Source organism: Vipera berus (genome assembly GCF_964194415.1).
Source record: "Vipera berus genome assembly, chromosome: 6".
Lineage (NCBI taxonomy): Eukaryota > Metazoa > Chordata > Lepidosauria > Squamata > Viperidae > Vipera > Vipera berus.
In genome coordinates this window covers 23,846,313-23,869,319 of record NC_138208.1, presented here as the reverse complement: position 1 = coordinate 23,869,319, position 23,007 = coordinate 23,846,313, and positions in this window count along the sequence as shown.

Here is a 23,007-nt window from a genome sequence, read left to right as displayed (position 1 = left end):
TAAACTGTACAGCACTTATGTTTCAATTTAGAAGTATAATAGATGTCCACTAGAGGGCGCCACATCTTTCTCTTTAAAAATCACTATTTCCAATAGCGAAGGTAGAATCTTGGACAACTTAAACTAGCGAGCAGCTCTGATTTCTTCATATGAAATACCTGCAAAGAATCCCAATGGATTTTTCCTTCAAAATTATATTCTAAGCAGAATATTAGATATGAAATAAAAAACTCAGCTAAGAAATGTTTGTGACAAACAAGTCAGAAGCAGGAGGTGAAGATTTATTTTAGCACATAACTAAAGCCACAAAAAAACAACAACATAATCATACCACAACTGTGATGAGGAATTTCTGGCATCCGAGCATAAAATTTCAGAGAAAAATATCTGGACAAATCCATGCAGTTTTCTTGGCAAGGTTTTTGAGAAGTGGTTTGCCATTGCCTCCTTTCTAGGGCTGAAGAAAAGTGACTGGCCCAGAATCACCCACCTGGCTTTGTTCTTAAAATGGGACTAGAACTCATGGTCTCCCAGTTTTTAGCCTGATGCCTAAGAGTTAAAATAATAGAAATTTTGGTTTTGGGTGATGAAATATTGTTAGAATTCTTGCTTTTAACAAAAAGCTTAGGAAAAATAATCAAACAAAAAGCACTGATTTTGAAAAGCCCAACTGTAATAAAGAAAGAGGAATAATAAGCAAGATACCAGAGAAAGGAGATCTTAAAAGGCAAAATGTTGTAGCTAGCTGGGACTTCTTGGAAAGGAAATTAAGGATAAGATGGTCTCAAACAATATCACTGAAGAAGAAAATTAGCCTCCTAAAGACGCCAGTGTGATTGAATAGGCAAGTTACAAAAGAATTGAGACTAAAAAAGGATGCTAACTGGAAATGGAAGGAAGGGTTAATGACCAAGGAAAACTACAAAGCTTCACTCAGAAATGCAAGAATAAGGTTAGGAAAGCTTAGGCAGAAAATAAGCTAAGACTATCAAGCAGGCACAATCTAGAGAGAAGTTTTCTTCATATATGTCAACAACAAGACAAAAAAAGGCAATAGCTCATTGCTTATTTCAATTGGGTAAATCTAAAACCAAGAGAAAGCAGAGGAGCTCAACTCCTTGTTTGCCTCTTCATCAAAGGAAATGATGATTTAAGTAACAAAGTCTGGAAACAAATACAAGGGGGTGGAGGTATACATCAATATGAATGTAAGAAAAGATGTTCTAGTCACCTTCAATTTCCTAGGCTACGATGAAATGAAGCCTAGAATATTAGGAAACTATCTGAACACCTGTCTGAACCTCTATTGATTATCTTTGAAGAATCCTGGAAAAATTAGGGAAGTACCAATAGAGGAGAATATTGTACTCAGGATTGAAATGGGGGGGTTCCTTGGTGCCTTCTAAGCTTGGTTGTTTTTTTTCCAGATGTTTCATTACCCAAACTAGGTAACATCCTCAATGCTAGGACCAGTGCTTTTTTTGTAAAATAAAAAGGTGCCGGAACTCACACATGTCATACAACCTGCCTTGCCTACTCTACAAGGTTCCATCCAAAAAAGGTGCTGGAACTCCGTTCTGAGCGTTCTATGAGAAAAAAAGCCCTGGCTAGGACTGATCATTGTTAACACTGGTGATATTACCTAGTTTGGATAATGAAACGTCTGAAAGAAAACAACCAAGTTCAGAGACCACCAAGGACCCCTAAATTAGGGAAGGCCAAAGGACTGGGAAAAAAGAAATATGATCCCTGTCTTCAAGAAAAGAGGGAATCCCCATAATTATGAGCCTAGCATCAATAGCTTACTGCTAAGCTTGTAAGCCGCCCTGAGTCTTTGGAGAAGGGCGGGATATAAATGGAATTAAAAAATACATGGAAAGATATTAGAGAAGATATTAAGGCCCTTAGAAGCACCTTGAAGAAAAGATTGCAAGCAGTGAACATGGCTTTGTCAAAAAAAATGGCCATGTGAAACAAATCTTGTTACCTCCTTTGACAAAGTAAAAACTGTGATGGACATTGGGAACTCTGAGGCTATTGTCTACCTCAGTTTCAGAAAGGTTGACATATTTCCATATATTATCAATGACAAACTGTTAAAGTGCAATTTGAATTGTCTGTCTGATCACACTCACTCATGCTTAATTGCAGAGCAAATTGCAGAGCGGAAATTGCAGGGGGTTGTCCCTGGGATCTGCCTTGTATCCATTACTGTATTATTTAACTTTTTGCTAATGATCTGGATGACGGAATGGATGGGCTGCTTATCAGAGATGTGGATGATGCAAAATTGGTCCAGCCAACACCCAAGATAAAGAATGAGTTGAAATCTGGACATGTTGTAAAGCTAGACTGAGAAGAACAAGTCCTTTCATAGGGAGGAGAGTATTACATTTAAGGACTGAACATCTAGGACAGAAATGCAAAATGGGGGATTAATGACTTGGAAATGCTACAGTACATTAGAGAACTGCTAATTGTGTTCATTGATGAAACTCTGAATATGAGCCTGTGTGTGTGATGCCCTATGCACAGTTACCCACGCCCTCGTCACTTCTCACCTGGATTACTGCAATGCTGTTTACATGGGGCTGCCCTTGAAGAGCACCTGGAGGCTTCAACTGGTGCAAAATGAGGCCGCACGGGTGCTTATGGGAGTATCTCGGTACTCCCATGTTACACCACTCCTGCACGAGCTGCATTGGCTTCCGGTTACCCTCCGAGTGCGATTCAAGGTGCTGGTAATAACCTTTAAAGCCCTACATGGCTTAGGCCTGGGGTACTTGCAAGACCACCTGCTGCCATTGTCAACCTCCCATCATTCGGTTCGCTCCCATAGAGTCAGCCTCCTAAGGGTGCTGTGGGCCAGGCAATGCCAGCTGGCGACCCCCAGGGTGAGAGCCTTCTCTGTGGGCACACCAACCCTCTGGAATGAGTTGCCTCCGGAGCTGCGGATGGCCCCTGACCTTCGGTCCTTCCGCCGTGACCTGAAGACCTGGTTGTTCCAACAAGCGGGCCTGGACTGACTACATTTTTTAATTAGGCTTTTTACTGGGTTAAATTGTCTCGTAATTTTGCATTTATTGTTTAATTCTCTTTTAAATTTTTTACTCTATGTTATTTAATTGTTATTGTTGTGAGCCGCCCTGAGTCCTCAGGGAGAAGGGCGGGATATAAATGTAATAAAATAAATTAAATACATAAATAAATAAACTGCTGGAAGCTACAATCATATTGTATGATAAAGAAAGAGATATGGAGTCTTGATTGCCCTCTGTATTGGCAGGATCACACTTGAAATTGGATGTACAGTCTGGACCAAAATTCCAAATGTTGAAATTATCCTCCAAATCTATTTTAACCTCCAAACATTTTCTAACCAGTCAATTATTCTAAAAGATAAGATCCATACAACAGAGAAAGTGTTTACTTATTAGAGTTGAAATTTGTCTATCTTTGGAGATTTTTAAGAAGTCTCCTCTCAAGCATGGTTTATTTGGATTTCCTGCACATTGCTTAGGGCTGTACTAAATGATGATCCACAGGCCCTTCCAATTCTATGATATGCATAGCGGTGTGCAGGAAATAAATGTCTGTAATCAGCAGGACATTTTACTTGTTTATTGCTTGAAATATTTTGTCTTCTCTTAAGGGAATATTTTGTAGCTACAGGTCTATAAAATATCAAGGCTCTTTTCAATGGCTGGTTTTACTTACATATTATGTGTAAATAGGGATCACAGGAGAATGTTTTTCCCACATTTTGGAAATTTCCTGTCTTGTACATACTGGTTTATGAACAATGTCATAGTATAAAATCTAGATTATGTCAATTTATTAAGCTTATTAAATGAAGGCTATAATAACTTTCTAAATATACTAAAGGTAAAGGTTCCCCCGCACATGCGTGCTAGTCGTTTCCAACTCTAGGGGCCGGTGCTCATCTCCGTTTCAAAGCCGAAGAGCCAGCGCTTGTCCGAGGACATCTCCGTGGTCATGTGGCCAGCATGACTAGATGCCAAAGGTGCACGGAACGCTGTTACCTTCCCACCGTAGTGGTCCCTATTTTTCTACTAGCATTTTTTACGTGCTTTTGAACTGCTAGGTTGGCAGAAGCTGGGATGAGTAACAGGCGCTCACTCTGTTATGCGGCACTCGGGATTCGACCCACCAAACTGCCGACCTTCTGATCGACAAGCTCAGCGTCCTAACCCACTGAGCCACCGCATCCCCCTAAATATACTACTGCCCAGTAAAATATTTACTATGAAAAATAGAATAATATTTGTTTGTTGAAGCACTTTGGATTTAGGAGTTTAAAGAAACATACACTGTGCTTTGTCCCTTCATTTCCCTTCTAAAATAACTCTTTGAGGTAGGTAAGCTGAGCAAAAGGATTGAGTTGAATCTGGGTTTCCTCAGCACCAGTCCAACACCTTAAGCCAGTGTTTATCAACCTTGGCAACTTTAGATGTCTGGACTTCAATTCCCAGAATTCCCCAGCCATTATCCTAAAAAAGTCCAGATGTTTTAAAGTTGCCAAGTTTGAGAAACATGTCCTTAAGCAGTACACTCTACTGGGTCGCATGGCAAGCTATTTCAAACTACAACATTTCACAGCTGTATCACTAAAAGTATAAGGAATTTAGTACTTGACAAGGAAGAAGCAAAATGTACAAATGACCAGGTTTAAATTATCCTACTTCAGATACATTATGTAAAAGGCAGTTCTCTGGAGAAGATGCTGGAGAAGTCCTACATAATGCTGTGTAAGGACTAGCTATCATACTGTATAGACAAGGATGCAATAAATGATGACATTAACCAAAATGCACAATTTTTTTCTAACAGAAGACCCAAAGTGGTAATATTATTCCTCATAGATTCCCCCCCCCCAGTTTTCTAGATTAACCAAGACTATGACAATTGGAAAACTGAGCAGTGGGTAGGCAGACCATGGATCTCCTTAATGTTATTATTGGGATCAGATTCCTGTTCACTCATGTTTCCTCCTTAGAAAGTTTTGAAATTGACCAGCACTCTAGAATAGCTTTTATAAATTCCCAAAACTAAGTATTTTTCTTCAGCCACTTTAATTGCATTTTTCCAGAGAGGAAAAAAAAATGTTGCTGGTTCCTTCAGGAGCTGTCTTAAACATCTCTGGCTTTTCCTATCTGACTAAGGAGTTGATAATGCCTGTAAGGGTTTGGCAAGGTGCCCCCTTCTTTTTAAGCAAGAGCCTCACCAATACCCTTCAGCTATGGCCTGCACACCAGGTCTGCTACTCTGCCCAGAGCTGGCCAAACTGAATAGCTTTTATTCTGTGCAGGGAGCTCCAACAGGAGTTTGGCCTTTGACAGTCAGACTCATTTTGATGTGTGAGCTAATCCAATCTGAATTCAGATTTCCTAGAATGGGCATCTAGCACGTTATGAAATGAAGCTTCTTTTCTTAAGCATCAGGAAACTAAACCATTCACATCGCTAACTGCACAAAATCAGTTTGTGGCTGTAACCTGCAGAAAACCCACAATTCATACCCATCTGAGGCAATTTACATGTGGAGAATTAGCCTAGGTATACATTATTTTCATAAAAACCAATTCTTCTGCCAATATGTATAAAATCCATTTTCCCCATCTTTCTTTTTCTTATCAACATACTATTCTTCACAATTACCTGGGGATTCAAGCAAAACTGTTTTTATAATATAATATAATATAATATATTTTATAATATAATCTGCATGACTGCTGATAGAAATTAGCTTAATGGGGGGAGAGATCCTTATTCTTATGGCTGCTCATGTAAAAAAGAAAAGTATTTTTATCCCCATAACTTTTAGCTTGTTCTGAATATATTGCAGGGAGACACTTCAGATTTTATATTACGTTTATAAATTGGATTATTTGGGGTTTAAGGGACCAAGGACCATCCTCAATTCAGAGGTAGACCCCCAATAGGAGGAAGGGGGCTCTAATTCTTTGTTCCAGTAGTGACCCAGATTCTTTCTCTCCCCCCTTCCCCCCCTCCCATGTTCAAAGAAGACATGTGAAATGGTAAAGGCAAAAAATGTTCACTGAAAGCACTTTTTTTAATCCTCAGAAAGACACCGTCATTTTAGGTATTACCTTACTACGTACCACTCTTGTCTTCAATAAAAGAAAAGAAAATTAGTAATAGTTTTTAACAATTTAAAAGAAAGCAAGAGAAAAGAAATACAGTTCTGAATTCCACTGGTGGTCTTTGATGACAGGTTCCTGGGAGGCCTCAATAGCAAAAGCAATAGCACTTAGACTTATATGCCACTTCATAGTGCTTTACAGGCCTCTCTAAGCTGTAGCAAAGTCAGCATATTACCTGCCACAATCATTTCACCAGCCTTGGAAGGATGGAAGGCTGAGTCCACCTTGAGCCCTGTCAGGATTGAACTCCTGGCAATCAGCTGAATTAGCCTGCAGTACTGCATTCTAATAGGGACGTGGTGGTTCAGTGGGTTCGGACGCTGAGTTTGTCGATCAGAAGATCAGCAGTTTGGCGGGTCGAATCCCGAGTGCCACATAGCAGAGTGAGCGCCTGTTACTTGTCCCAGCTTCTGCCAACCTAGCAGTTCGAAAGCACGTAAAAATGCAAGTAGAAAAATAGGGACCACTACGGTGGGAAGGTAACAGCGTTCCGTGCGCCTTTGGTGTCTAGTCATGCTGGCCACATGACCACGGAGATGTCCTCGGAGAAGTGCTGGCTCTTCGGCTTTGAAACGGAGATGAGCACCGGCCCCTAGAGTCGGAAGTGACTAGCACGCATCTGCGGGGGAACCTTTACCTTTACCTTTTTACTGCATTCTAACCACTGCACCAACCCGGCTCCTCAAGATAGGAAGAGCCCACAGGACAGTGTAATCCCCTTGGAAGCTAAAAAGATAATTGGGTAAGTTGGACAACTGCAGAATGTTGCATCATTAGATATTTCATATTCTGCTTTTCTTTTCTAAAGAAGGGAAGAAGGAGCAAATCTCCCCAGCCTGCAACTAAAACTTCTGAAAAGATTTTTCTTTCTTTCTACTGAGGTAGAAAATGCAGATTGGAAATACGATTATTGATCAATTTAAATTCCAAACTGAATGAAATTACTCGACGCCTTTTAAATTACATGCCAGCTAAAAAGCTGAGATAGGAGGTTAACTCATTCCCACATTCCCAAGACATACCTCTGGTCACACCCCAAACCAGGTTGCTGGACTTCAGCTCCTTAAAATGAGGTGTCAAAATGCTGTATCTTTTCTCCCTTCCATATCACTGCAATGAGACCTTGTCAGTTTAAGAAGGAAAAAAGAACCATTCAAAACAATAGGAAAAATATACAGGTAAGGCTCTTTAAATTCTGGACTCAAAATGGGGACATGTTAAAAAAAATGAAGGAATATAGTGGTACCCCAGTACTCATGGTTAATTGGTTCCAGGAGGGGCAATGAGTACCAAACAATTTTTGCCATAAGGAATAATGTAGTGAATCACAAGACAGCTGATACTGACATGTTCTAGCTCAAACAAATGAGTACCTGAACAAAATGTTTGTGTCAAAATGTGCTGAGTACCAAGTTCAATGAGTTTCAAAGCAGTTGAGTACCAAGATACCATTGTCTTGGAATTGACAGCATGTTCTGGTACTGAGATAAGTGATAATTACGGAAACAAAGCATCAGAATATCCCAAGTGAATAAATGGGGTTGGGTGTCTTTTCCCAGCTGCCATTTCAGCACCTTTATTCTCTTTGTAGACAGTGTGTAAATCTCTTTTTCATCCCATTTCCACTTCTGGATTGGCAATAGAATTCAGTTTTAAAAATGGCAATTCTCACTTCGTTTTCCCCAGAGGTCTTCAGACTGACATTATTGTGACTAGTCATTACTTCTTTGATTGTTGTTCTTTCTTTTCTTAACTGAGTTCAAAGTGCTACTAAACAGACATAACATCAGGATGATAGCCTAAATGGAAATCCCCTACAATATCCTGGCCAAAAAATGAGCTTTATAAAATCAAATGGAAAAGGTTATTGTCTTAAATCAACATTGCTGAACTCATAATACTTCCCCATAAGGAACATCAGCTCCTTACTGAAGTATCTTGCATTATTTTTTCACAAGTTTCTGCAAGCTCTCTAAAGAGCCTTCTTGACCAGATCTGTATATACATGTTCACAACCTACTGCCTTCTGGATATCTGGATGTTTCCTTCTTATTTATTCCTAGCTAGTCATGCATCTTAAGAAAACATCTGGTTGGAGATATAGTTTTCTTTCAGAGGTGTTCTACTCCAGAGGTCCCCAACCTATGAGTGAGTGGCTGGCCAGTACACATGCGCTCATCCCCCCTTGCACCAGCGCTAGCATCACCATGAGCCTCATGCTGGTGCTAGCAGCCCCATTTGTGGAGCGTGCATGCTCACAGCCCCGTTCGCATGCATGCACAGTCACATTTGTATGTGTGCGCATGCACGCATAAAGGTGCCACCCCCTCCCTTTCCCACTGGGCCACCAACCCAGAAAGTTTGGGGACACTGTTCTACTCCTGGCAACTTCAGGGGCACCCACATGACTTCTGCTTGATAGTGATGCACAAGTATTTTGGAGACTTGGAGACTTCATTTGTCCACTTTCCTATCTATCCCACAGCTCTGATATCAGTGGTGGGATTCAACCAGTTTGCACCACTTTGGAAGAACCATTAGCTAATTTTTTGTTGCCTAGGCCCAGAATTGACTTCCAGAAATGGCATCCACACAGAGAACCAGTTGTTCACATATCTGAATCCCACCACTGCCTGTTATTTCCTTGTAGTTATTCACATGAGCACTTATTAGCTTTGTTTCTCCTTAACTATGAAAAGTCAGTTCTGTTTCAGATTACTAAATTTTCTGCATGGGAAGAAATAAGGAATCCTGTGATAGCTGAACAATTTCATGTACAATTCAACAATTTCATGTCACTTTGGAATTCCAGGTAACTGTGTGAAATTTCAAATGTTCAGCAAGACTTATTGTTGAATGATCAGGTTCATATGAGTCCCATATCTCTGAAGCCCAATCTCTCTTTTATAGTTAACCATCATGGGAGAGAACAAGGTGGCCCATGACACTTGAAGAAGTTCATGGTAGAACTAGAAGAGTACTAAAAGGAGCTAAGAACATAATTAAGGAGTTATCCTGCAAAGAAAGGGTACAGGATTGGAGACTTTTTAGAATTCAGTGAAGGCATGTGAGAGTAGACATGATAGAGATGGATCAGGTCAGACACATTAAGGAATAAATGGATAGAGATCTTTTCTCCCTTTCTCCCATTGTTAGAATTTAGTGTCACCTATCAAAGCTTAGTGCTGGAAGAACATTCCTTAAACATCAGCAATTTGGGAAGAACAGTGGAAGAGGACAGTCACTCTTGTCTACAGTATGTATCTGAATGGCCATCATGAGACATTGAAAGCTGGCCTACATAAGCCATTGGCCTGATGTAGCAGGGATGTTGTTTTAAAATTAATTGTTATGGACCATGTTCCAAGAAGGACCCCATAATAGCAATAGCAGTAGCATTTAGACTTAAAAAGAGCCGTGGTGGCACAGTGGTTAGAATGCAATACTGCAAGCTACTTCTTGTGACAGCTGGCTGCCAGCAGTTCAACAGTTCGATCCTCCCTGGCTCAAGGTTGACTCAGCTTTCCATCCTTCCGAGGTCGGTAAAATGAGAACCCAGATTGTTGGGGGCAATATGCTGACTCTGTAAACTGCTTAGAGAAGGCTGTAAAGCACTGTGAAGTGGGTATAAGTCTAAGTGCTATTGTTATTGCTATATGATGCCCCATAGTGTTTTACAAACTCTCTGGGAAGTTTACAAGGTCAGCATATTGGTCCCAACAATTTAGTCTTCATTTTGTTCTTCTGGCAAAGAACAGGATGGAAGGATCACTAACCCTTCAGAGTCAACCCTGACCCTATCAGGATCAAATTCCAGACTGTGGGCAGAGTCAGTCTGCAGTACTGCATTCTAACCACTAAACCACCAGGGCTCCTGGTGGCAGATCAGAGTTGGCAGATTAGCTTTCCCTGCTCTAGGAAAATATATTTACTAGGACCCACATTTCAAAACAACTGTTGCTTTCTTGGATGAAGCCCCTGTGGGTCACCTCTTCATTTCTTTGTATGGCTAATGCATGCCAAGAAACTAACATAGTGAAAAGATTAGCATGCTACATTCAACCTCCTTTATGTTCATTAACATCCTTGGGGCAAACAACATACAACTCTCAGTCTAACCTTCCTTATATATTTGTTGCAAGGCAAACAATAGCTTTGCTGGAAGAACAAATTATAGGAGGAAGAAAGAAAGAATGAGTTTTTTGTTCTAGAATGTTTGTGATAAAAGATTCTCATTTTGAAATTCACATTAGCCACAGAGATCAAGTTTGGAATATTCAACAAATTAACATTCAAGGAACTGTAGGTTTCCATCCCAGGACATTTGGTCAATAATAGCCTTCATTGTTATGGCCCTGTTATACTTTTGAGATAAAAATAATTTCCTACAGATCTTCCATTCATCTGATGTTCCACAAGCTCCCCCAACTCTGCCAAAGAATGAGAATATAGTTCTACTCTTAAAAAACTTGTACTGTTTGTCCTACTGCTTTGGGTAGTCCCAATATTTACCTGCCTCCGTGGTCTGACACAACAAAGAAACTGATATCTAATCATATGACCATTCTAGATTAATGGTAGTCTTCAACAGCTTTTGCAATATTTTCATTGCTTCTTTTTTTAAGTAGGACATCCATGAAATCAGACACTATCCCACCTGAGCAATATATATTTGCACAATGGAAAAGACAGAAGATGTTTAGAAAATAATATCTAGATGGCAACAATATCTAGATGGTGGGGATGAGAGAGCATACAGTGCAGAAGTACAAAAACTATCTATATGGTGTTGTAACAACAACTTGCACCTGAACATTGGCAAGACGAAAGAGATGATAAATAAATAAATAAACCTTTATTGTCAAAGTACATGTGTACATTGAGATTAGCTGAGCCTCCCCCCATGCTCTCTCCCCCCAACACACAGTGACAACAAACCCTCCATCCTACCACACCATGTGAACCAACTACACCACACACCGGCCTCCCAAGTCAATTCTGCATAAGTTCACAGAGATTATGTCCCATTTAAATGCCTAACAGCTCATGGATAAAAGCTATTTTTCAGCCTGTTGGTACGGCTGGCTATATTCCTATATCTCCTACCAGATGGTAGGAGAGTAAAGAGATACCGTCCAGGGTGTGAGTCATCCCTGAGAATTTTCCTCACTCTTCCAAGGCAACGAGCCCTGGCGATGTCATCCAGTGGTGTCAGGGAACAGCCCACAATGTCTTGTGCTGTGCTCACTACCCTCTGTAATACTTTCCTGTCCGCGGCTGTCAGACCAGCATAGCAAACCACAATACCATACGAGAGGACGGTCTCTATAGTAGACAGGTAAAAGAGGGTCATTAGCCGTTGTTCTACCCTGTTCTTCCGCAAGACCCTAAGAAAGTGAAGCCTCTGTTGGTGCTAGACTTCCAGAGGAAAAAGGAGGAACCTGCCCCACTTTACATCGGGGAGGACTGTGTGGAGAAAGTTTCCTCCTTTAAATTTCTGGGAGTCTACCTCTGCGAAGATCTGACCTGGAAAGTTAATACAACCCAGGTGACCAGAAAGGCCCAACAGAGGCATCACTTTCTCAGGGTCTTGAGGAAGAACAGAGTAGAACAATGGCTTATGACCCTCTTTTACCGGTCTACTATAGAGAGCGTCCTCTCGTACTGTGTTGTGGTTTGGTATGCTGGCCTGACAGCCGTGGATAGGAAAGTATTACAGAGGGTGGTGAGCACAGCACAAGACATTGTGGGCTGTCCCCTGACACCACTGGATGAAATCGCCAGGGCTCGTTGCCTTGGAAGAGTGAGGAAAATTCTCAGGGATGACTCACACCCTGGACGGTATCTCTTTACTCTCCTACCATCGGGTAGGAGATATAGGAGTATAGCCAGCCGTACCAACAGGCTGAAGCACAGCTTTTATCCATGGGCTGTTAGGCTTTTGAATGGAAAATAATTTTATAAACTTTATGTATAATTGACTTGCGAGGCCAGTGCATTGTGCAATTAGCTCACATGGTGTAATAAGACGGAGGGTTTGTGTCACTGTAAGTTGAGGGTGGGGGCACGAAGGGAGGCTCAGCCAATCTCAATGTATACATGGTTGTACTTTGACAATAAAGGTTCATCCAACATTTTAGTTTATTAATCTCATAACTCCATAAGGGTTTTTTCAGAGCCCTTTCTCAGTGATCTTCATGTACCCCTTTTCTGATAACTTTTATAAAAAACGAGGATAGGGGACACTAATAGAGAGTTTCAATGAAGTGGATGTCTCTCTGATCAAATTAAGAGAAAGTGGATCCAGTTAACTAGTTTAGCCAACCCACATAGCTCCCATAAGAGGTATCATTTCAAGCAACCCCCTGCCCTGCTTCTGTAGAAGGAAGCTTTTCAACCAATAAGTCTCAGCACAACAATCTGTCCATGACCCTTGACATACATGTCACCATTGTCCCATCTCAATAAGTTTTCTTGGTTTATTAAACTAATGCAGGAATACAAACTCGTAACAATGTTAATGAGACAGCATAACATCAGTAATCATAACGATGACAATAATAATGATAATGATAATATAGTGGAGATGGCAGCACCCAGAGACAGCAGAATAGAAGAGAAAGAACTGTAGAAGATAACAAAATACAAGACCTGCAGATAGAAATAGAATGACTGTGGCAAAAGAAAGCAAACAAATACTAAAAGGTGCCTTGGTGAAATCCCAAAACAACTCAAGCACCACTTGAATGCCACTGACATTGACAAATTCACCATTAGTCAATTGCAAAACACAGCTTTATTCAGACAGCTTACATCCTGGAATAAACTGGCAAATGCTTCATAGTTACTGGAGCATTAGGAGCCATAACTATAGAATTTGACTAAAGCTTGAATTAGTCCTAAAACAACATTTGCTGAGCAATGTTTAGAAGAAAAATATAGCAGTAATAATAATAACAAGGAAAGTCTTAACATTTGAAACCTACTGCTCCAATCTGGAAGAAGATGAGGAGGTGAGGGAATAAATAATCAAATTCAAATTTTATTAAATACTGCAATTCAATCCATTACTACAGATCAGGTGTAGATTATTTGTTCCAGTGCTACATAACAATTATTTTGACCAAACCCTACAATTCTTCATCTTTGGATAAATCCAGATAGTCAAGAAGGACATACTCATCCTTAATACCCAATGATCAAAAAAAATCATTATACCCTAATTTGAGCCCTAAATGTGGATATAATAAAACAAGCTCAAACTATATAAGTTTATGTTCTAACATCTAAACTGCAACTCCAACAATAAAACTCATCCTTATTAAATATTCTCTGAAGTGTTCAATGGGCACAAAAATATATATAGAAGACCAACACTGCATCTGTAAACTAATATTCTCCAAATATATCTTGCAGCATGAAGGCCTACAGACAAAGTTCCCTGTATTTGCCAGGAATCAAATACTTGAGCCAAAGAGGAAATTAATTCTGATTCTTATTTCATACACTGACTAATGCTAAATTAATGCTAACCTGAAAATGTGGAAAATTAATTTCAATTTTTTGAACAAAATAAATTTGGTATCTTATAAATTATCTTAATTTGCTAGGCTTGTAAGCCGCCCTGAGTCTTCGGAGAAGGGCGGGATATAAATGGAATTTTAAAAAAAGTAATCTGGTGGAATAAAAATAGGATGATCTTTTAAAATGTAATTCAGATTTAGAGTTAAATTCATCTTAATCAACTTTATTTTACCCCAAATTCAAAGGAATTGTAAATGATCAACCTAGATTTTTTTTTTCTTGCAAAGTAGGAATTAGTGTAAATTTACCAAATAAGAAAGGTAGCTGAGTTTCTTTATACAATAACAAATAATCAGAACACAACACCTCGATACTTATATTTGTCAGTATTTTACAGTAATTCAGTGTGATCTGTTTTATGCCAATTTATAGAATAAGGAGGCAAGGTATTAATTTAGTTGGATTAGACATTGTCCACGTATAGTAGAATCTTATATCCTTTTATTAGTTTACCATTTTCTCTACATAATGCTATCGGTAAGAGATTCATTAAATCTTTTTAAAAGAGTAAGGAGCTCAGCTGTGAGACCAGCCCCAGGCAAGTTCAATTCTCCGTCAAATACACTTGTAATCTGAGGTAAACAGAAATGAAGTAAATAGTCAGATGGCTCTCAGATGAAACAAAACACAAAATTAAAAAACTGAAGTATCTCAAGTATAAGGATTCTTCAAAATAACTTCTAGGAAAATGTACTGTGGCAGTTCCAGTTCTGACTCTTTATCAAAAATATTTCTCTGGGAAGACTAAAAGAAATCTGGTAGCACTTTTCCCAAATAATCCCTTTTTATTAAAGGTCAGAAACTTGTATTTGTTGTAATAAGGCTGGTCCTCTGCATTGTCATTATTGTTCACTTACATTCTGAAAAGTGACAGGCAAGCATTGGGTAAAAATGTAGAAAAACAGAATTAGATCAGAATTCTCCCATTTAATTATTGAATAGATCTCTGTATTTTTTTCACTTCTTTTTTTAAAAAAAGATTTTATTGGTTTTTATAGGGTTGGAAATAAAGTGGAAGGATAGGGATTAGGGTTGGGGTCAAAGGGAGGTTGGAGTCAGGGTTGGGGTTGGGGTTTCCCCCAATAGTATTTCCAATATTTGGCAAACAGCATATGGTCTGGGTAGATATACAGTACGTACATAACACTAATAGATCTAATGATTGATAACAATAGTAAATATAGTTAATTATCATAAACAATGTTAATTTTTCAATCCATAGTATTTTTCTTGCTAATATATAGTCAAAATTACATATCACATTCCTTTCTCTTTAATTTGTTTTTCTAGCCACTGATAAAATTTATTCCAAGTTCTGTAGTAAACTGACTGTTCTTTCTCTTTAATCTCTAAAGTTAGTCTATCGGATCCATTTCTGCACACTCTAATATTTTCTTAATTAATACTTCTTCAGTTGGTAAGTTTTCATTTTTCCAATATTGGGCAAATACAATTCTTGCTGCTGTTAGTACGTGTAATATTATATATCCACTCTCCTTTTCATAGTTAGGTCCTATCATTCCTAGCAAAAACAATTGTGGTTTAAATTCTATTTGATTTTTAGTCATCTTCTCCAACCATAGAGGTATCTTAAGCCAAAACCTTTTACCTTTAGGACATGTCCACCAGATTTGATAATAAGTACCTGGTCTTTGATTACAGTTCCAACAAACATTTGAAGTATTTTTAAACATTTTCGCTAATCTCACTGGTATCATATGCAATCTATAAAACATTTTATACAAGTTTTCTTTATATGGTACAGCTTTGGTTAATTTAATATTTCTGTCCCATAGTTTTTCCCATTCTTCTAGCTCTATAGTGTATCCAAAGGTTTTTGCCCATGTTATCATTGTATCTTTGACTTGTTCTTCTTCCATCTTTAGATTAAGCAGAAATCTATAAAGCTTTTTGAACAGCTTTTCATCTGTTTTTAACAATATAAGATCAAATTCTGTCTGTTCTTTATAGAGTCCCATTGTTTTCACATCTTTTTCATATCTTGTTTGGATTTGCAAATATGGCCACCATGCTAGGTCAATACCTTGTTGTTGTAAGTCTTGTCTAAATTTCAATCTTCCTTCATTGCCCAGTATATCTTTATAAGTTACAAGTTTGTCATAGTTAATTAAGTTTGGGTAAGCAAAGGCTTCTATTGTTGAAAGCCATTCGGGTATCTTAATATAATTATTTTCTTTTATTTTTTCCCATTCTAAAAGAAGCACATTTCTTATAGAGTGGTTCTGAAAGTATCTGTGAATTTTATTCTTCCCATACCACAAAAAGGCATGCCAGCCAATCTGCAGATCATGCCCCTCTAGGTATAATAGTCTTTTATCTCTGAGCATTATCCATTCTTTAATCCATGTTAAAATAGCTGCTTGGTAGTATAACCTCCAATCTGGGAGTCCAAATCCTCCACTTTCTCTGGCTTCCTGTAGCATTTTTGCTTTGATTTGTGCTTTTTTCCCTTGCCAGATAAATTTCAATATTGTTATATTTAGTTCGTCAAAGAAAGCTTTTCCTAGTTTTACTGGAAAGTAAAAAAGTATTTTCGGTAAGGTACTCATTTTGACTGTGGCTATTCTCCCCAGCATTGACAGTTGAAGATTTTTCCACTTTTCTAAGTCCAATTTTATTTGTTTTAACAATTTTATATAATTATCCTCTTTTACTGTTGTACATCTTGCTATTAAGTAAATTCCCAAATACTTAACTTTTTTGACTATTTGGAGGTTTGTTTTTTTGTAAGTTGGGTTTTCTGTTTTTCTGTTAAGTTCTTTGTCAAGACTTTAGTCTTTTCTCTATTTATTGTCAGGCCTGCCACTTCACCATATTTTTCTATTGTCTCCAGCAGTTTCGTGCTTGTTTCAAGAGGTTCTTCCAATATAAAAACCAAGTCATCTGCAAATGCTTGCAATTTATATTTTTCATCCTTTATCTCCAGTCCTTTAATTTCAATATCTTGCCTAATATTTCTGTTCAATACTTCCAATGTTAATATGAATAACAATTGGAATAAAGGATATCCCTGTCTTGTACCCTTTTTGACATTAAAATTTTCTGTATAATCTCCATTTACAATTATTCTAGCAGTCTGTTTATCATAAATTTCATGGATTGCATTCATAAAGTTTTTCCCAAAGTCCATTTCAGCAAGTTGCTGGATCATAAATTGCAAGTTTAGATTATCAAATGCTTTTTGTGCATCGAGGAATATTAATGCCATCTGTTTCCCTGGATGGACTTCATAGTGCTCTAAAACATCAAGGATCATTCTTAAGTTATTTTTTTAATCTGTCTTTTAGGCAAAAAGCCGTTTTGGTCTGTATGTTTAAATTCTAAACAAGGGGTAATCAGGAGAGCTGCAAATTTAACATTTAGAACATTTTTTCTCAGGGTCACTGTATAATGTGAAGACTGCCAACACAATTTAAAAATGATTGTCATTCATAAACTGGTGCAACTGCCAGCTCTGCAGAACCACATATATAGGGATGAACTCTCAGGAAAGAAAAAGAAAAATGTAAATGCTGGCCAAACATTTCTTCAATTTTTCCACCTCTGTACAGCCAGGGGTCTCTTAATGCAGAACTAGAATCACTGAAGAAGTCCAGCCAGATGACTGTTTCGCTGGACATTTGCTATCTTCAGACATCACACTAAGATGTGATTTGCTTAATCTTAGATTGATCAGGGTGAATTGCAAGTAATGCAACAGTAGTACGCTATAGTGTAACTACAAGCGCAGAAAATGGTCCTTTTTCATTGTGTTTGTTTTGTAATGAGTTGAAATTGAAATAAAATCCATCTAGGTTTTTGCACTGGATGTTCCTGTTTGAGTAATCTAATGTTCACTGTGCTTCTCCCTTTCTGATCCACAGAAGGTCTGCGCTCCTAGGCAGCTCTTGAGAAGCGAGTCCAATCCAGCATCAATGTTTATTAGTGTGAAAATATTAATGGACAAGAGGAAGTAAACAAGTAATGTTCACCTTCACTCTGACACTTCTTTAGTGATAGTTCTGATTTCCAAAATAAATTTGTGCACAAAAATTTAAACTATGGGCTTTGGAGAAGCCATGAGAGTAGCCCCAACAGGGAAGTTTGAGAAGCAGAGTGAAGGGGAAAGACTAAGGGAAGGGTGTTTTGTATTGTATACAACTAAATTCTCCATGGACTGAGGAACCCAATAAGGAGAACTCCCAGATTTAAGGGGAGAAATTCCAAGTAGGATTGAGCCCACTTTACTGAAGTTTCTAAGTCAGTTTGTTTTCTCTGACAAGTCTCTCTGTAGCTGAAAATAATGTTGGATCACTCCTGTATAATAGATGTTACTTATAACAATGGCACTCCTTTCAGAAGATGAATGTATAGCAATTAGAATGTATGAGGAGAAATAAGGGCCACCTTCCTTCATCAGCTCAGACACGAAGGGCCACCAAATTCAACAGGAGAAACAGGAGAAAGGGAAGAGGAGGGAGAAGAAGGAAGAAGGAAGAAGGAAGAAAGAGAAGAAAGGAGAAAGGAGAAGAAGGAGAAGGAGAAGAAATTCCATTCTTCTGTGAAATTTTCCATGTTTTGCAGCATTAGGTGGGGAGTGCATCTGGAACATAGCCCAAAATGAGTGAATTTTTGAGTAGAATTGCACAGGGCGTGGAGGGGGGGAATTGCACAGGAGAAGGGAGGGAGGGAGCAAGTCATTCCACCTTTTGCCTTACCAATCAAACCAATGTCCAATTTAGTGTGATGAAAATCATGAATCCCACTGAACGAAGAATTTAAGGAGGAGTATCTTTCTCTTTCTTCCCATCACTCCTCCCCATGTGTAAGTGGAAGGCTCTTTGCTATTAAAAAATAATAGCCTTTTTTTCCTTCTTCGAAGAAAATACCTATAAACAAACCAAATCCAGTTATAGGCATTGTTAGGAAGAAACCACTTTCCCCAATGATAAACAGACCAGAATCTTTCAAATGATCACTTGCGAACAATGGAGAATTGGTGGTTTGTTTCCCCAGCTCAAAATCTGAGGACAGAGGCCCTGCTGAAATCCAGGGGAACCCAGAGACCACAGCCCCAGAAGATTGACCACAAAAGCTGCCCCTGCAGAGGGAGGAAGTGACAAGCATAACCCAGACATTTCAGCAGATGTGCAATGGTACCCTCAGGTAGAAAAAAAGAGGATTGCTGGAACCAAGCTAGGTCTCCTTTGAGGTTGCTTTCCTCCTTGCTCATCACCATTTGATGCCAGGAAAAGCAGCACCTGTTGAACTAAAGCATTCCAGTCTGTGCCAGGTTGCAAATAACTGTAATGGATATGAATAAGGGTAGGCAGCAATGGATTGACTGACTGACTGATTGATTTCAATGGGACTCTGGGCAGTTTGCAAAATAAATAAATAACAGAGCTGTACAATAAAACCTCTGAGGTGTATCTGTAAGATAAGCCAACAAATCAAAATAAGAATGAGCTTTGTAACCAGCTACTTTCTGTTTAACTTGGTCGGTTTCTGAAGCCATCCCCTGTTGATAGTTTGAATTTCAGTATGTCATACTGAACTATCTAAATTCACACACTAATACACAAACAATCACAGAATACTGGGTTGAGTGAATCCTGATTGACTACCGATGGGGGTCCCCGCTATCTCTGAAACAGTTAAAAATGTGAAAGCTTTATGTATGGTATGGAATAAGGTATTTTCTCTGTTTCTCTTCATCCTAGAAGCACAAACAAATATATACGTAATTGCTTGGGTGACAGATGAAGACCTGGGTGACAGATGAAGATCGTCAGAGCAGAATTGCTAAAGTTTTATTTATTGAACTTCACACACACCCCCACTAAAGCAGGAAGGTGAATCCAGAATAGAAATAATCAGGTTTCTTCCACCTGGCTTGCCTGCAAAGCTTTGGAGCATGAAAAACATGGCAAATATGATGTCAGCAGATGAGGTGCAGAAAGAACAAAGCAACATTTGCTGAAATTCCTTCTAATGCACGACCAGTAAAAGCAGAAAGCCTTATCCTTATCCTTATCCCACCTACCCTTTGAGACCAAAAAAACTGAAATGCGGGGGAAACTGTACAGCGCAGGCAAATGCAAATCTTATGCACAAATAACAACCGTGCTCCTTCAATACGAGGATAAATTTTACGGACTAGCATCTTCATTGTTACTTTTGCCATCCTCCGTGGCAAATCTCCTTAATCCAAACGCGATCCCCTCCCCCCCATTCTACCTCTCGGTTTGAGGGAACAATAAGGCCTCCCGGCCAGTTTTGGGGTTCCCTATTTCTGCCTCTTGGGAGTGGAACAGACGAAGAGGGCTCATGCTTTGGTCTTCGTCAGCAGCAGCAGCAACCTTGCTTGCTGGCGCTTCATTGGACCCCAGCCCCGCTTAACAAGGGAAATTCCAATAAAGGAGAATACTTATAGCTCAAGGTTGAAATGAGGGGTTTCATTACCCGAACTCGGTAACGTCATGAATGCACTGATATTGTTACCTACTTTGGGTAATGAAACGTGTGCAAGGAAACAACCAAGCTGAGAGAGCACCAAGGACCCCTCAAAGGGAATTCCTGCCGACCAGGTCAATTGGTCTCCAGCTTTTTTCTTTTAACAGCACCGTCCCATAGATTCCGGATTGCTTGGGACGCGGGCGTGGAAGCCCTTTCGAAATGAGTAGCTCAGGACTGGAACCCGCTCCCCACTCCCACCCCCCACCCCCGTGGAGCCTTTTGCTTCGGCCTTTGCGTTCCTAGAGCTTTTGTCTCCTTCATCTAATCTCCTGGATCGATGGGCCGCCGTTGGAGCAGGAAAAGGGGGAGAAAAGTGAAAGCAAAGGTCATTTCCCACTCCTTACTTCGCCAACTGGAGGGCTGGAGGGGCGGAGAGAGAGAAGGGGGAAATTACAGGGAGGAGAAGCAGAGCTAATACGCCCCGGAGCGACCTGCTTCTGGTTCTGCGTGTCCTGCCAACTTAAGAGTATATAACCCCACTTGCTCGCCGTGGGCCATGGATCACATGCGAATACAGCCCTCTAAACCTGCGATCGATCCGACCATTACACGCTTGCTAGAGGGTTAAGACCTCTAAGCGCCACGCTGTTCAAACGGCCTGGCGCCTAACGGGACGATGGATAGAGCTAGGAGGGGGACCCGCAGTCTCCAAGATTGGGTTCAATATCTGTTTTCAAAAGAATTTGAGAATGGGCGGTCCAAAGTTCGTTGCCTTCTACCTGCCCGGCTCTTTCCATCGGGAGAAAGGAAAGCGCTCCGTTAGCTTCCAAGCACCTTCTTGAAAGAAAACAGGGTTTCAGGGCTCAGGGAGAGCCGAAGCTGATGGGACAGACGCTCTGCCAGATGGGAGACACCCAGCGGTCCTCGAGTCCTCACGTCGGTACAGCTGCAAGATGAAATCCCGCGACTTCAACGGGGTTCACTTTGGGAGCCGGGCCGCGGGGTCAGATCCGCTTTCTTTGGAGACCAGAGTCAAGCCAAGCACCTTTTGGGGACTTAAGGAGAACAGTCACATACCAACACATATCGCACACGCGCTTTCCAGTTACGTCGGACTACATTGTCCATTTTCCCCCGGCCAGAGGGTTCGCAATAGCCAATACATCCGGAGGGCAAAAGTTGGGAAGTTTGCCGGAGGCTCTCCTTGTTCTGGAGCAATGTGGCGCACGTGGCGCAAGAGGAAGCGCATCTTTTGAGAACCCTAATAACGCCCTAAACGACTCTTCCTTCTCTGCGCTTAGAACTGCCGCGCAGAATGCCGGAAGCCGGTTCTCGTGTTTCTGGTTTTTTTTCCTTTCTTTTCTATTTTTAAAACTTTTTTCGCTTTTCTTGCACGTTTTACTTTCTCTTCGATTTTTTCCCTTTTCTTTTTTCTTCCTTGCTTTATACTTAGTTTGTATTAGTTATCTTTTTTATACACCTATAAAAGTTTTCAATAAAAATCATATTTTTAAAAAAAAAACCTTCGTCGAAGTTCTCGGTTTTCCGGATTTCATACAGCCAGAAAAGAAGGAAGAGATCACCTCATCTGTAAAAATATCAGGTCCTCTTCCCCCCCCACACACACACCCCACCCGTTTCTACTTTAGCTGAGTGTTCCAAACTAAACCGAACTAAATATAAAACAGTGACGAGTGGTCCTTGGGAACATTTAAAGTGCTCTGCCTAATTTGGTGTCCTCCAGATGATTCGGGTTAATCTCCCATTATCTTTAACCAGCGCACCAACCGCCCGAAACAGAAGTGGGAAACAAAAGGGGAGGCTTTGATCTAGCTATGTTTCCTTGCTAACAACTTCAGCCTCCCACTCCCTCCCCCCTCCATCGCGGGGGCTTCTACAATCCAGCGGGGTTTCTACGCGGCAGCCCTTCGTGGGGCACTTCCAAGCAAAAGTCCCAAGATTGCTTTCCCTCCCCCACTTTTTTTTTAGGTCAAAGAAATCCTGACACCGCGTCCCTGAAGTGGCAAAATTGGGCGCCGCCTAAGAGATTCTCTGGCGGAAAACCAATCCCGAACCAAAAATAGCTCGGTGCTGATAAGCCCACTGGACCGGATGCCGGAGAAAAATCTCGCAGCACTCAGGCAAAGCCACTGGACGGGAGGCGGTCGGTCCGGGCAAACTCAAAAGTTTCCAGCAGGGTGGGCTGCAACGGTCGGATGTAATTAAAATCACGACTCGGGTCGGCTTGCGTGCTTTCTCCTCCCCCGGCAGAAAGCGGGTGTTGTTTTTTTTTAAAGTTTCCCGCCCCAGCGAATGGGCGAGTCTCGTCCTCCCGCCCCCTTCTTGCATCCTACGAGGGGGACAGCCGTTGACATCCCACCCCAAGCACCATGGGGCTGCGCCTGGGTGGAGGGAGGGTTCGGAGCCTGGGTGAGGGGCTGCGCATGACGACCGCCTGCCTTTGGTGGGAGGGGGCAAGCGGAGCTCAAAGGAGGCCCATATGAGAGGGAGGGGTGGCCTTTGCCTCCTTTGCCCCCTCCCACCTTCTTCGGGGTCCCCGGCGCTGTCACCACCAGGCTGGTCTCCCGCGCCTTCTGCGGGCTTCGGGACTGAGCGTCGGTCTCTCCTTGGGCTCCCTCCGTGGTCATTCCAAAGGGCAGCCTTCTCAGGCGGCTACGCCGGGGAGCTTGGATGAGAGGAGGCGCAGTCCAGCACTTGGAGATGGCTGCTGATGACCCGCCAGTCTGGTTTTGGACCCTTTTTGCCCTTTTTAAGCACTG